Source organism: Zeugodacus cucurbitae, chromosome 5 (genome assembly GCF_028554725.1).
Source record: "Zeugodacus cucurbitae isolate PBARC_wt_2022May chromosome 5, idZeuCucr1.2, whole genome shotgun sequence".
NCBI classification, from domain to species: Eukaryota; Metazoa; Arthropoda; class Insecta; order Diptera; family Tephritidae; genus Zeugodacus; species Zeugodacus cucurbitae.
Window position 1 is genome coordinate 14,223,009 of NC_071670.1, and position 17,765 is coordinate 14,240,773.

Here is a 17,765-nt window from a genome sequence, read left to right on the forward strand (position 1 = left end):
TGCAATAATCAAAGTTGTTTTGTATGTACCACTTGTGATTGAACGTGCATAAATGCAGCATCCATATGCACGCGTTGAAGCTTCTGCGAATCCATGAAATTCACAGCCAACACTGGTTGTATGTACGTAGCGGGGTAATTCGATTTTGTTAATGTAGTGTAAATCGGATTTGATCTGAATCCAAATATTATGTAGATCTGGCGGTAAAGTCTCATCCCAATCCAATCGGCGAATCCAGATTTCTTGCATTAATATTTTTCCACGTATGATTACTGGACTCAATAGACCGAGGATATCAAATATTTTTGAAATGATTGATAAAACCGATCGCTTTGTAACTGATTGCATATCAGGTACTTCAAAATGATAACAGAAGGTGTCAGCTAAAGGTTTCCACGACATACCTAAAGCCTTGGTAATATTTTCTTCAGCTGTTTTAATTGGCACTTCATTACAAGTTGCGTCAGCTAACTGCGCAGAATTTGAGTGCCATTTAGTAAGCGAAAGTCCATGAGAGCAAAGAACTTCTATAAGTTCCCTTTTTAATTTTTCTAAATTTTCAATGCTTTCTGCACCAGTTAACAAATCGTCGACATAAAAGCTTTCACGAATAGCAGACGATGCTAGTGGATAAGTCTCTTGATTGACGTCAGCAATATGAAATAAGCTGCGAATAGCAAGAAATGGTGCAGAAGCTAAACCGTAAGTTACAGTTTTTAGTTGAAACAACTGCAATGGCTCATTGGTTTCGTTTCTCCATAAAATGAGTTGATAGCGTTGATCTTGTTTGTCAATTAAAAACTGCCGATACATCTTTGATACATCAGCGGTTAATACGTAAGGATGCAAACGAAATGATAGTAATGTTATGATCAGGTCTGGTTGAATTGTAGCACCAACCATGAGTATATCATTTAATGAACGGTTAGAAGTGGTGCGCGCAGAGGCGTCGAATACTACACGAAGCTTGGTCGTAGTACTTTGTGGACGAAGTATGCAATGATGTGGAATTATGTAATGTGAACTGTTAAAATCGAAATTTGGTAAGGCAGTCATATGCCCAAGTTCGATGTATTCTTTAATGAAATATGCATACATGTCCTTTAATAAGTTATTGTTAGATAAACGCCTTTCAAGAGCGAGTAATCGCTTCTTGGCATTGTAAAAAGAATCTCCTAATGTTGTAGGTGAAGCCTTAAATGGCAAGCGAACTTGTACACGTCCATCGTCTTTCACTTGAACGTTTTGAACGAAATGCTGTTCGCATAAACTTTCTTCCTCGGATAATGTTGATGTCTTTTTGGTGAAATTTTCGATTTCCCAAAAACGTTGAAGAATCAAATCGAGATTAGATGAGTTTGAGTTTAATGTGATATTACAAATAGATGGGCGAGAAGTTGAAAGTGTTTCAAAATTACCACCTACAATCCATCCTAGTTTGCTGTTTTGAAGGCCAGGTAAACCTTTGCCAAGTGACATTGTGCCGTCTTGAAGGCAATCAAAAAAGATTTCTGCATTAAGCAGTAAATCTATCCGTTGAGGTTTGTAAAAATACGGATCTGCTAAATGAATATCTTCAGGAATATTCCACTTAGAGATGTTAATAAATTCACCAGGTATGTGTGTTGAAATTTGTTTAGTTATGGCGAATTGCGATACATAAGTAAAATCTCCTAGGCGAGATTTGATTGTAGCATTTACAGCATACTTTGATTTAGAACGAATATCTGAAATACCTTATATTTCCTGATTGTAGAAAAACCTTTTAAGCTGCAACCTCTTCGCTGTTTCCTCAGTGATGAAGTTTAATTCTGAACAAGAATCCAATAAAGCGCGAACTGGTTGCATTACTCCAAATTTATCTTGTATATAAATGAGAGCTGTAGGTAATATTGCTCGTCGGTGTGTGCGTGCGATGAGTGAAACTGATGGATTAGTTGTTGTATGATGAATGTTGAATTGATCATTTCGTTGTGGTTCTACTACTTGTTGAGATGGCGAGGTTGTCGTTGCAACTGAGGCAAAATGAAGATGAGAATGGTGAGCTTGGTGGCACACACGGCAACGAGATTTCGATGTGCACTTTGATACTGTATGACCTTTCCTTAAACAATTGATGCAAGCAACTGCTTGCTTGACCCAATCAAAACGCATCTTAGCTGATAACTGTAGAAATGATGGACAATTGTTTAGATTGTGCTCTGCATTGTTGCAATAAAAGCAACTTGATATTGAGTTGACGAAGGAATTTGCAGTTTTCTTACCGTATAGTTTACCATCTCGCTGTGTTACCTTTGTGTTTTCCCCTTTGGAAAGAGTCTCCAAGTACTGAGAGTGCCGATTCAACCACTTGTAGCATTCGTCCCATGATGGCAAGTTATCATACTCTTGCTTTTGGTTATAAACTGATTTCGAATCAGAATCAATTTTGGTTAAAACGATATGAATTAGTATTGAATTCATTATATCGCTTTCTGAGCCCAACGAGAGTAATGAGCCTCGGAGTGCTGCAACAGTGTCGATAATATTACGTAGACTGGTTGCATCAGACTTTTTCATAGCAGGAATGTTGAAAAGAGATGTAATATAATCCTGAAAAATCAGTACATTGTTGTCGTACCGTTCCTTGAGCCGTTGTATAGCTTTCGGGTAATTTTCCTCGGTAACTTGAAAAGGTTCGATTACGCTAAGCGCTGGTCCTGAAAGACAATTTAAAAGATAATTAAATTTGTCCACTTTTGGCATTGTTGGATCATCATGGACCATGTTGCAAAAGGTGCGGAAAAAACGCTTGTACTCCGCATACTTTCCACTAAATTTTGGTAATTTAAGTGAAGGCAATCGATTATGGTAACTAGTATTTCCAAACGCTGTTGCGTTGAAAATGCTAGTATTTAACTCAGAAACGCGGTTTCTGGGGTTAATTAACGAAAGTATTTTAGATTTGATTGAAATATATGTTTCTTCCATTTCTGCTCTCGATTTATCTAATGGCGCGAGAGTTTCAATATTGCTCTGAACGTCACAAATCTGTTGGAAATAAGATTCAACAATCTGTAATCGGCATTCGAGAACATGCGTATCAACATCGATTTCCTCAGAAGCAATTCGTTGCTTCAAACTATGTAGGTTACGAAGAATTGTTGAACGTGTTTTAATTAGGGAGGATAAAGGCGTCTGCTCTTCCTCAGCCGTGTTAAGTACATTACTTTCATTATTATTAGGCATTTTGAGGCGCAAAAATATAAAATACGAATACCTGAGTAATGACGAATATGATGTGTATTACGTATAGCAAAAGCAGATGTCCAGAATCCAACGAAGATGTGTTGTAAAAGTCCAGAATTCGTGCAATGAAACGGTGACGAGTTAACGAACTGTCGGTAACTTCGACAGATGATGATGAAAAGAAGTAATCTCGAACGAACGTTGAAAGTGTTGAACTTGTAATGTGTGTAATTTGGATTACAGCGACAATTACGATGATATGCAGCAATAAATGCTATCTGCGCCTGCACTGAATGCTGCTCGGGTACAAGAAATCCAAATGATGCTTCGATTGTAGGTTACCGCTCATACAGCTTGACTTAAGCACATGTGTGCGCAAATTATGTGTGGTTAGATTAACGCAGAGCCATTTTTTGCCAAGATTTAAAACGAACTTTTAAACGTTGAACGAAAAACTTTAACTTTAATTTATGGCCTTGATCGAAAATATTTATGTAGAACAAACGTGTCCTGTCACGGTCGCCAAATTATGTTCCAGCCCAAGATAAATTAAAGTCAAGTTGAATTGCGAAAATTATAATTGCACGTTTACTGATTTTACTTGTGCCTGCACTTGTACACTGCTTATGCACACTGATCTTGTTAGACTAATTGCTGTTACATTGTAGGTAGGTATATATAAGCTTATGAGTATGTACATATGTAGGTACTTATGTCTAATGAGAAGGCAAGGTAAAATGGAAAATACGATTAAGCAGGACTTATGTACGGATAATAGAAAAGGGGAATATGTATGTATGTACGAATCATAGAAAACGGGAACAACATCTGTGCATATGCATAAGCATAAGCAATGCGGTAATAAAGGTGAATAACCTAATTCACGGTCACGATCATCCGATATTGCACAGTGTCATGCATCTGACCAAACAATTGCGATTTGTATGAAAGGTGCTGTATAAGCTAGTGTTGGCAATTTTCGAGTTTTCTCGAAATTTTGTTTTCTAATTAAGTTAAGTGAAAGGAATCAACTATTGTTTGAGCGTTAAAACTGTATAACACCATTTAGTTATGCATTTTACGCTCATATACCCGAAGGGCCTGTTCGGCGAACCAATTGAAGCGTGCGAATGCAACATAATAAATTGACTGACTGACCAGTCGGCTGACTTGAAAGTGCAGTGTGTACAATTATGTAGTGCTTGGACATGCAATATTGCCGTTACATGTATTTATATTTGTTGTCAAAGGGGATTTGAAAATCAGAAATCTCCGTAACGCATTTTTATACTCTCGCAATAAAGTTGCTAGAGAGTATTATAGTTTTGTTCACATAACGGTTGTTTGTAATACCCAAAACTAAACGAGTTAGATATAGGGTTATATATACCAAAGTGATCAGGGTGAAGAGTGGAGTTCAAATCCGAATGTCTGTCTGTCCGTCCGTCTGTGCAAGCTGTAACTTGAGTAAAAATTAAGATATCTTGATGAAACTTGGCACACTTATTTCTTGGCACCATAGGAAGGTTGCACCATGAGCAAAATCGGACCACTGCCACGCCCACAAAATGGCGAAAACCGAAAACACATAAAGTGCCATAACTAAGCCATAAATAAAGCTATGGAAATAAAATTTGGTATGAAGGATCGCACTATGAAGGGGCATATTAAGACGTAATTTTTTTGGGGAAGTGGGCGTGGCCCCGCCCCCTACTAAGTTTTTTGTACATATCTCGCAAACCAATAGAGCTATATAAACCAAACATTCTGCAGTCGTTTTTTTTAGCCACTTCCTAATGCAGTCCAAAAATGAAAGAAATCGGATAATAACCACGCCCACCTCCCATACAAAAGTTAGGTTGAAAATTACTAAAAGTGGGTTAACTCATTAAAGAAAAACGTCAGAAACACTAAATTTCACATACGAAATGGCAGATGAAAGCTGCACTCAGATTTTTTTACAAAATGGAAAATGGGCGTGGCGTCGCCCACTTATGGGTCAAAAACCATACCTCAGGAACTACTCGACCGATTTGAATGAAACTTGGTTTATAATAGTTTCCTTACATCCCAATGATATATTGTGAAAATAGGCCAAATCGCTTCACAACCACGCCTACTTCCTATATACCATAACTTTGAAGACGATCTGAATCGTTTACTTTACAATATATAAAGTAAACACTAGTGAAGATATCGGTGCAGAACTTTGCACAAATACTATGTTTATAGTGTGGCAGCCCCATTCTAAAAATCACCGAAATCGGACCATAGGTTTTTAAGGCCCCATATATCGAACACGAGGACCTCGGTGCTTCTAACCTAATATTATGGTTTTCAACTTTCAATGGACTTTATACAATATATATGACGAATATGTGGGTCAAATTGTGTATTATATAATATAAATAAAGTTAAATATATAAATTGCGAGAGTACAAAATGTTCGGTTACACCCGAACTTAGCCCTTCCTTACTTGTTATATATGGTTTGACTAGAGCCTCCCTATATAGCGCTCAGAAAATGAATTAATTTCCACATGAGGCTACTCAATCGAGAAACAAATGTATGTGAGAGATGAGATGAAAGGAAAAGAGGAGAATTTTATTTAAAAATAAGCAATGGATATTAAGGTAGAATGTGAGGTAGAGGAGAAAAAAATATATTTGTTTTACTTACAGTGCCCAAAAGATTTAAATTCAAATTGAAGAATTGCTTAGCGGTAATGATATACTGTTGGTGTAAAGTTTGCAGCGAAAAATCAGTAATCAAATCCTTATAGCTCTTATTGCCCTTTGGTTTGACGAGTTTGAAGATAATACAAGCGATCTGGCGACTCTGACAGTGGGATACAAATAAAAATACAACTCATATAACTGGAAATAATACAGCGTTTGGTTTATATAAACAACTAACGAATTTAACTTCTCAGATCCTGTAGAATAAAATTCCGGACTCACCTGTTCCTCACTATTTTGACTTTGCCAACACAAGATCCATAGCTGTAGCACCACAATAATTAGAAACCCCAAATTTTTAATAAGCATAAAATGCTCACCACGTCTTGTAATTAGCTCAAAGATTATCCAATAAGAATTTATAATGAAATATATAAAGTACATTATCATAAACGCCAACACGGACCAACCATAATTTTCGTTGATATGCTTGAACATATTATAAATGTCGCCATAAAACTTTTTATACACTCTCAACTGCTGCTCATCGTCTTCCGCGCTGGGCTGCAACGACTGTGGCATGACGCGTATTATATACCCCTTGGTCACTGGCAAGCTACGTAGATAGTGACCAAAAACACGACGTATATTTCGTTCGCCCATTTCATCGAGTTTGTGACACAATATAGCGGCGTATTCATTCAATACCGTTATGGCTAATATCATTTCTAGAATACGAAATTGGAGCGCCAATGCGCTCAGTAACGAATGACAAAGTAGTAAGTTCTTGAATAGTGGAAATTTATAGATATTCCACGAATTTACTTTAAGCAAAGTGTTACCTATTATAGCGACGACACTGAGTATTACTGAAATGCAACTCTGTGCTTTTAAATTGCAATAGTCGTTCGTTGGACCCAACTTTTCAATAAAACGCTTATCAAATTCCTTACAAATCTTCGTGTTTTGTTGAACTTTGGAGTCCATAAAAAACGACTCGATTAGTATCATGATATGTGCACACATTTGTGCTACGTAAAGCAGACTGTACATGAGTCCACCCATGCTGAAGTATTTGAGTCGTAACTCGTAGAGCAGTGCGTAGAATAGGAAAACTGTCATATGAAAGATCCAATAGCCGTTGTAAAGCTTATAAATTAGTTGAGATTTAGTGAAGCTACGACAAGCGAAAAGTATGGAGCCCAAGTTCACAAATCCACTTATAAACTCGAAAAAATAAATTTTCAAAGTTTTCTTCGTAACACGCTTGCCGATAGACATTGAAACGTAGTACTAATGGCTTGTAAATTCAGAAAATAACTGTTGAAAGTGGGAAACATTCAACTATCAAAATAAATGCAACTCTAATAATTAGTCCATCAATCAAGTAATAATATCAAGCCAATGACAGTTACAGACGACAAAATGAGCAATGATGGGTTGGTTATTTTTGGAAAATCATGCACTTTCTATGAAAGCCGCATCGAACTCATTAACCAGTTCGTTACCCCTAATACCAATTTGTATGACATTTTTAATCAGAGTTTCGCTTCTCTCCTTAGACCTTGTTGAGTAAGTATGTATGTACTTCAAGTTGAGTTGGGTTCAGCTTTGCACTTAGTGATGAATAGTCATTTCAGATCATGTTAGCGTGATTTCAGATCATGATTTCATGATTTTTGGTTTCAATGTAAATACGTATATGCATATACATTTATCTGTACTCGAATGGAGCTGAAAGATCGACTATTTCGGATTTTACATAACCCAAAAGGATCAAGATTCTAATACGGAAAAGTACTCAGACAACTCTTATGGAGTTAGGTGAGTGCCAGAGGTTGAAAATGAGGGTATTTTTTTACATTTTTTTACATATACAATCATATAATTATTTTAAACAATTCAACATATCAAAGACACATACTTAAACCGTATTTTATGAAATTTAATAAAGTTTTGTTAAAATTAAATCAGTCTCTACTGTACGCGCAACGCCTTGAAGGAACTCACCACTGTATATAGCTTATAAGCACCATGATAAGAATATAATATATAATATGTAATTACACTACATTTTGAGCACGTCACAACTGAAGCCCCAAATTGTTTCACCAAAAACTCCACATACGCGCAATGGAAAGGTAGCTGCTACTGCGTAAGCTAGCGTTGGTTGCGCTACTGCACATACTTCGGGATCTACGTTGGCACTTTCACTTATGGGGATACGACCGGACTACACAAATCTGTGGCTACGGCTTTACCTGTGTCTGCTAACACTTGTGTCACATGCATGGGCTCCGGACGCGCGTCACCATGCCGGGTATCTCTTGGGTGGCGGACTGCGCGCGTTTTCACGCGCTCAAGCGTTTATTGGGCATCAAGGAAATCTATGAGCTGCTGCACAGGGAATTTCAGCTGCTCAATGACTTCGTCGGCTGGTCGCTGTTTACCAGCATAAGCTCGTATTTGTTGGACGCCATTTGTACGCTCTACTGGATGCTGCTGAGTGTGGATGGTTTCGTTCGGCGGCGTAATTATGAAATTGCGGGCGTTTTTGTGCTGATACCACTTGCGGTAATACTCTTATATCAATGCTACCGTGTGATAACTGCAAACAGTTGGTGAGAATAAACTAAAACTATGGATTTTGTAGATAAAATTCATTTATATAAATCTCCACACTTTACTAGGCCCGCTCTGTATCTGAGTTGTTGTGTGTTGACAAATCGCTCTCAAAGACCGCAACGCCTCTTTTATATCAATTTGCGGCACAATTACAAATACAACGTATTGAAGTGTCGGCTCAAAGTTTCTTCACACTCGAAATGCGTATTCTCATAGCGGTAAGCATTCAATAATTCTAAGTTTATTGAACTATAATAAGTTCAATTTATTTTCAAAATAGATCTGCACAGTAGGCGTGTTAAATTTGGTGATTGTACTGCAGATTTTAAACACTTGAAAAATATATGAAACTAGCAGACCCGGCCACACGTTGTTGTGGCTAAGGTATACATTAAATTAAATTGGTCCAATCTTGGCTTCGGCGATGATATTGATTACTCGAGGTCGATATATGTTACGCAGCATGATGACAACTCACACTACTTTTAATTGCAAAGTGAGTGGTGATAGTACAAGCAATATTAAATAGTTTTGGATAATTGACTACGTCGTCCTGGTTTGTAGCTGTGTCAACTCTCTTGGACCGAAATTCTAAATTGTCGCATTAAGATCATCGATATCTTTTTTTTTTTTTACCACCAATATAGGTCATTCAATCAGTCATTTATGGTTATCATATTAAGGTTTCATGTCAGGAAAACTTCTCTCTCAAGTCCATGAAGTGACAGAAATCTGTTGGAAATGTTATTAATCCATCGTGGTGTCAACTGCGACCCTACCATTTCTAACTACAATTGCAATTTGATATTGTTGCAAAAACACTCATATGTTAGTTGTTAATTGGCGATTTTTTATGTGTCGCCACAAATTAAATGATTTTAGGCATGCAATTAGCCCGTCCCTAACAGTTTATCCAGGAATAATTGAAAGAGTCTGGCGTAAATCACCTGTTAACAGAATCCTGGCTCCACCAAACAAGATCTTTTAAAGTCCTGTGCAGTACCTCCAGCGACTTCTTGAATATTTGGAAAATCTTCGTTATAGCGCTATTTTTGGCGATTTTGCCGACTGGTGTTTCGTTCATTTGCAATTTAGGAGTAATTTCAAAGCCGAATGTGCCTTATACAATTGAACAATAACAAAAATATTTTAACAAAGCAACAATGACAACCTTCAAAATATTATATTTATACTCTCGCAACAAATGTTGCTAAAGAGAGTATTATAGTTTTGTTCACATAACGGTTGTTTGTAACACCCAAAACTAAACGAGTTAGATATGGGGTTATATATACCAAAGTGATCAGGGTGAAGAGTGGAGTTCAAATCCGAATGTCTGTCTGTCCGTCCGTCCGTCTGTGCAAGCTGTAACTTGAGTAAAAATTAAGATATCTTGAGCAAAATCGGACAACTGCCACGCCCACAAAATGGCGAACACCGAAAACACATAAAGTGCTATAACTAAGCCATAAATAAAGCTATGGAAATAAAATTTGGTATGAAGGATCGCACTATGAAGGGGCATATTTGGATGTAATTTTTTTGTGGAAGTGGGCCTGGCCCCGCCCCTACTAAGTTTTTTGTACATATCTCGCAAACCAATAGAGCTATACAAACCAAACTTTCTGCAGTCGTTTTTTTAGCCATTTCCTAATACAGTCCAAAAATGAAAGAAATCGGATCATAACCACGCCCACCTCCCATATAAAAGTTAGGTTGAAAATTACTAAAAGTGGGTTAACTCACTAACGAAAAACGTCAGAAACACTAAATTTCACATAAAAAATGGCAGATGAAAGCTGCACTCAGATTTTTTTACAAAGTGGAAAATGGGCGTGGCGTCGCCCACTTATGGGTCAAAAACCATATGTCAGGAACTACTCGACCGATTTCAATGAAACTTGGTTTGTAGTAGTTTCCTTACATCCCAATGATATGTTGTGAAAATAGGCCAAATCGCTTCACAACCACGCCTACTTCCTATATACCAGAACTTTGAAGACGATCTGAATCGTTTACTTTACAATATATAAAGTAAGCACTAGTGAAGATATCGGTGCAGAACTTTGCACAAATACTATGTTAATAGTGTGGCAGCCCCATTCTAAAAATCGCCGAAATCGGACTATAGGTTTTTAAGGCCCCATATATCGAACACGAGGACCTCGGTGCTTCTAACCTAATATTATGGTTTCCAACTTTCAATGGACTTTATACAATATATATGACGAATAGGTGGGTCAAATTGTGTATTATATAATATAAATAAAGTTAAATATATAAATTGCGAGAGTATAAAATGTTCGGTTACACCCGAACTTAGCCCTTCCTTACTTGTTTTGTTTTCTCTTTTTATATTTTTCTTGTCAACCCGAATAAAATTCTCTTATTATTATCTTCCTCGCAATTTTTCCATATATCCTCACTCTCTAATCTGCCTTCTGGCCTTCCACGAATATTTCAAGACTAAAATTAGCCAGATCAGTTTGACCGTTCTCGACTTTTTGCGAGACTAACCAACAGCAATTCATTATTATATTATATTTATGTAACTGTAAATTAGCAGTAAAACAAAATGTTAATTATTAATTGTGGAGACGATATGTTAACTAAGTGCTTAAACCGGATAAACCATTTCAACGCTAATCACATACATCACAAGTGCTTCAAATGTTTATTTATACCACACATTATATAATATTTACTTTAGCTTTTGTTTTTCGAGAAGTGGCAACGCTTTTTTAAAGTTTATTTAAATTTTGGACCTCCTGAACTTTTGAAGCTCCTCAACGTTTGAACAAGTTGCGAAACGGAAGCTTTCAATACTTGGTTTCACCTTAACTTAGCGCTACCTTACTAGTTTCAAGGTCTTATTACATTTAGATAAACCCTTTTCCTTCGACGTTCTCCATCAGTTGCGCTGCTTTGAAGTTTAATCCACTTTAATTGATGTTTCATTATCTCACGCCAATCAATAATGCAAGAGGTCATCAATTCAACTGTAAATAACACAATCACTCACTTATTATTTTAGCTCACTATTCACACGAAGCCACCGCAGCGACACAATTGCAGCGCGATGGAGCAACTATTGAAAACTTGGTTACGCATTTGCGTATTCTTTGGCATCTACGTGAGCGCTACAAAGTGCACGGATCGCGGCAAAGATAGGGCTGTAAGCGCTTACTGGCTACAGCGTGGCTATAATTGTGTGCTAGCCTTCGGCATTTGCGCTGTGTTCGCATGCAGTCTCCGTTGGCACACGCACCCGGTGGGCCTTGAGTTCAACTGGATAGTAACAACTATACTTTTCGTTTCACGTTTCCTCGCGAACGCTTTGATTTTAATGGAAGTGATGTATAAGCAACAACAACACGCTGACTTCCTCAAGATATTGCAAACGATTGAGGTGTCATTGTGGTTGCGGTTTAAATGGCGCGTTGAGAGCACAACGCTGCTGTGGCAAATAAAACGTTCGCTAAATTATCACCTGGCATTATCTGCGCTCGGCATTTTGCCTTTCATGCTGTCCTCTTTGGCATTAATGGAATATAGTGGTTACTTTTGGCAGGGTCTGTGGTTTATATGCAGCATACGTGTGCGCATCCTACAGCTGCTCGTCTATCTGCGCATTTTACGGCACTACCTAAGTGGTTTGTGTTTACAATTGCAACAGCTGGTGGCTTATCGCAAGAAGCCGGAGGCACGTTTGTTGGACTTTGATTATGGTCAGCTCGGCACGCTACGGCATTTGCTGGCCATCAAAGAGACTTATATGCAGCTCTACGAGACCTTCGCGTTGCTGAATGACTTTGTTGGTTGGTCATTTTACGGTATTCTTATCACGTATATATTTGATTTGAGCTCGAATTTCTACTGGCTCCTACAAAGCTTTGACAATTTTCACGGTCATCGCTTTTATTACTTGGCAGAAATATGGTGGTTTTTTCCGGTCACAGCGTTGGTTTGTGATTTGTGTTATCTGTGTGATAATTGCAGGCAAATGGTATTTACAGATTTGTGTTTTACATGCACTGAAACTGATAAGCATACTTATAGGGTTGCATTGTGGCGCATTTGCTAAGCCAACTTATATCCTTGAGCTCGAAAAGGGTAACGCGTCCATATCAATTGGTTTTGCAGCAGTTCGCCATGCAATTGCAGCTTCAGCGTATTGAAGTGACAGCGCATACGTTCTGTGTTTTGGATTTCCGCTTCATGATGTCGGTGAGCCTGCATGTATGCTACACAATTGCCTAAGAAATCAAAAAAAATTAATTCTTTCAACAGATTTGCACCGCCATGGCTATGCATTTGGTAATACTGTTGCAGTTTTGAATAGACTTCTTTTAGAAGAAAGGCGAGTTTATTTAAATAAAAAAAAAATAATAATAAAAGTCGCATTTAAATGGCAAATCTCTAAAAAAGTTTTTGGAAAAGTAACTGACCTTCTAACATATTATCTAAAAAATGATTTACTATCTCCATTTGAAACACATAACGTGAACCAAAACCTAGTAGAATCTATGCTTAATATCTGAGCTTTCCAACATTCTTCGAAGCAAGCTTATTGAAGAAACCGCAATCATTTATAAAACCGAAGAATTGTACTCAGTGTGAGCTGCCTCTTAAGGAGAAACAATGCATATTTTCACGCAACTCAACATCAGGTTAGAGGTTATGGGCCATCATCAAGGAAATAGTAATCAAATCTAATTTTTTCGTTTTTTAAGTGGTTGTAAATGATGAAAATATTTCGAAATCGTTGAATACATTTAGGCGATTCAACCTAAAAGCTTTGGTATTTGAAGTGGTAAGCTTACTTACTTCGATTTTCCAATATCACAAGTTCATAATCTAACAAAATTAAAATAATAGTCGAATCTATGAATTTTGTGCAGATTTCGGACAACTTGTGCTGATTTACAATATCATCATCAATAATATAAGCGGTCTCTTCGAAAATATTCTGAAACTAAATTCCAATTAGATATTTGAAATACTTGGACAACACGCTTTTCCTTATTTATTTAAGCTGTGTCTCGTATATTAATCTCCTAACGAAATTTTAACTAATTAGTACTCCGTCTGTTTAAATTTCTGCCAGAGCAACTTCTCTTCGCGCTTCTATATAAAGTCAGCTATTATCGCAACTCACTTTTTTCCACACATTCATTCTTTTTCATTCTTAATTTTACAATCTACATATACTATGAAAAAATCTCTGAGTGGAAAATTAATCAATTAACACTGACATGTCAGTATATCAATAACTAATATTTATTTTAATAATAACTAATGTTAGCATGCAATCGCCAGCCACAACTCGAACTAATTTAAACGTGTAATGGAGCGACAGCTGTATGTTTGGTTTCGCTACGCTACAATTCTAGGCATTCAAACGCAAAACGCGCATAACGTCCAAAACCAGCAAACCACCGGATTATTCAGAGCGCGCACGAAACAAAGAGGCGCATTTCATCACAAATTAAAAACGCTCATCTATCGTCTACAACGCTGCTACAACTATGTCTTATTACTGTGGATAACTGCGGTCTACTTAAATGGCTTATACTGGCGTCGACGCGTTCCCAATGCCATGCTCACCTGGTTGGTGGCGACCATACTCTTCACCGCACAGGCCATCACGAATGTGCTCATCATCGTTGAGACGCTGTGGAAACAGCAAGAACACGAAGCCTTTCTGCTGCTGCTCCAACGCATTGAGTTCGCCTTCAAGCTGCGCCTGTGGCAGCCCATCGATCAGCAGCAATTTGTGTTTAGTTTGCGACGTCACTTATACTATTTGCTGGCGACTTCTCTAATTGGTTTCTTACTCTATCTGTTAACCACATGCTGGCTACAATATATCGGCTTCTTTTGGTATGGCTTGTGGTTTTCGTTCACTATGCGTGCACGCATTATACAATTGCTGATTTACCTGCGTGTGCTGCAGCATTATATGTGCTGTCTTTTGCAGCAATTACGTCAAATCTTAGCATACCACACGGCGCCCGACAGTCGCATGCTGGATTATGATTTTGCAAAGCTGTTAACGCTCGAATATTTGCAAGCGATTAAGGAAATCTACACGTTGCTTCATGAAGCGTTTCAATTAGTGAATGCATTCGCCGGTTGGTCGCTGTGCAGCATTATAACTTGCTATATGCTGGACATCAGTTGCAATATATATTGGACGCTATTGAGTTTAGAAGGTTATCTGAGGCGTCGGTACTATTATATAGCGGGTATATGGTGGCTTTGGCCCATGATTGCCATGGTGTGGCATATTTGTCGATTAAGTGATGCCTGCAAGCAGTTGGTGAGTCTTTGACTAACGAATAATATTTAACTTAAAATGTAAACGTGGCCTACCCTTAGGATGAATAGCATGACCAAAATAAAAATCTTACTAAATGTCAAATATATAATATTGCGTACTTTTAGGATATAATTTTGGCTTAATTATATGTTATTAATGAATTTTTGCCGGCCGAGCTATTTAAATACGGCGGCGAAGAGCTGATAAGGTGCATGCATCAGCTTCTTTGCGAAATATGGTCGGAAGAAAGCATGCCCGACGATTGGAATCTCAGTGTACTCTGCCCAATCCACAAAAAGGGAGACCCCACAATCTGCGCCAACTATCGTGGGATAAGCCTCCTTAACATCGCTTATAAGGTTCTATCGAGCGTACTGTGTGAAAGACTAAAGCCCACCGTCAACAAACTGATTGGACCTTATCAGTGTGGCTTTAGACCTGGAAAATCAACAACTGACCAGATATTCACCATGCGCCAAATCTTGGAGAAGACCCGTGAAAAAAGGATCGACACACACCATCTATTTGTCGACTTTAAAGCTGCTTTCGACAGCACGAAAAGGAGCTGCCTTTATGCCGCGATGTCTGAATTTGGTATCCCCGCAAAACTAATACCGCTGTGTAAGCTTACGTTGAGCAACACCAAAAGCTCCGTCAGGATCGGGAAGGACCTCTCCGAGCCGTTCGATACCAAACGAGGTTTCAGACAAGGTGACTCGCTATCGTGCGACTTCTTTAACTTGATGCTGGAGAAAATTATAAGAGCTGCAGAGCTAAATAGAGAAGGTACAATCTTCTACAAGAGTGTACAGCTCCTGGCGTACGCCGATGATATTGATATCATCGGAAACAACACCCGCGCCGTTAGTTCTGCTTTTTCCCGCCTGGATAAGGAAGCGAAGCGAATGGGTCTGGTGGTGAACGAGGACAAGACGAAATATCTCCTGTCATCAAACAAACAGTCAGCGCATTCGCGTCTTGGCTCCCACGTCACTGTTGACAGTCATAACTTTGAAGTTGTAGATAATTTCGTATACCTAGGAACCAACATTAACACCGATAATAATGTCAGCCTTGAAATCCAACGCAGAATCACTCTTGCCAACAGGTGCTACTATGGACTGAGTAGGCAATTGAAAAGTAAAGTCCTCTCTCGACGAACAAAAACTAAACTCTACAAGTCCCTCATCATTCCCGTCCTACTTTATGGTGCAGAAGCGTGGACGGTGTCAACATCCGATGAGACGGCACTAGGAGTTTTCGAGAGAAAGGTTTTGCGGAAGATTTACGGTCCCTTAAACATTGGCAACGGCGAATACCGCAGAAGATGGAATGATGAGCTGTATGTGTTGTTCGACGACATAGACATAGTCCAGCGAATAAAAAGACAGCGGCTACGCTGGCTGGGTCATGTTGTTCGAACGGATGAAAGTGCCCCAGCTCTGAAAGTTTTCGATGCAGTACCCGCTGGTGGAAGCCGAGGAAGAGGGAGACCTCCACTCCGGTGGAAGGACCAGGTGGAGAAGGACCTGTCTTCACTTGGTATTACCAATTGGCGCCAAACCGCCAAAAGGAGAGATGCGTGGCGCACTGTTGTGGACTCGGCTATAACCGCGTAAGCGGTTTCTACGCCAGTTAAGAAGAAGAAGAATGAATTTTTGAAGGTCAAATTAATTACCTAACCATTATCTAATTGATTGAAAATTCTTATAAAAAAATTTATGCATACTTTTAGGATCGCTTACTCGCGTATTTATTAAGTAAAACAATCATTAGTTCTTCACGATCCATGCAAAGTTAGCGCCTCTTGCTCCAACTGTTCTCCATGCAACTGCACCTGCAACCTATTGAGGTGCCCGCCAAGGAGATTTTCATTTTAGATATGTCGTTACTCATGTCGGTAAGCCTACGTGTAGACTTTATTGTTAGGACGGACAAGAATAAAATAATAATTGCTTGCATTATTTCAGATTTCTATAGCGTTTACTGCCTATCTAGTGATAATAGGACAGTTTGTGAACTTCTGAGTACAGTTTAATGTAATCTTAAAACGTAAAAGATGTAATGTAAAAAAATAAGCAAAAAATACATATTTTTATTTTACATATATTCAGAATTTGCGATTTAAGCTTCACATCACCATCACTACTACGCTACATCAAATTTATTATAAATATTATAAAATTAAATACAAATGGAAAACCTAGACGTATGAGTAACTCATAGATATCGGCATATATTACTACAGACTGTAGTTGTAACTTAGTTAGACTACATGTTGAAGTTTTTACAGTAAAAATTATTTACTTTCTGCCTATATAAATACTTAAAATTACTATACGACATGAATATCCCATCAAATAGGACCTGCTGTCAAAATTAAATATTTTTAAAGCAATAATATTTTTAGAATACTGCATGTTTCAATTTTCAAAAATATTATTAATTTTATTTTATACACTTTTACTATAAAAACAAAAAAATTATAAGTATTCGAAGTTAACAAAGAAAATGTAAAATTATCATAAAATTTTGGAACCACCCTAATACTCTTAATTAACTTATTTTAAAACGAGATATAATCTGTTAGCAAATATTTGCTTTCACGCTATATTTCACACTCAACCTGTCTCCAACTCTGAAGCAAAGCTACGAACCATTCGCACAATTGAAATATAAAATGGAACACGAACTGCGGCATTGGCTGCGCTTGTGCACATTCTTCGGTATTTACCGAGGACCACTCAAGCAAGAGTTCATTGTGACACGCACCACACTTACGCTACCAAAAAACTCAAGCAGCTGCCGACGAAGCGCCACACGACACCTGCTGCCGCCTCAGCATTGCTACATCTGCCTCATAGCGCTAACACTCTGCGCGCTCTATGTGCACGGCCTACACTACTGCGGC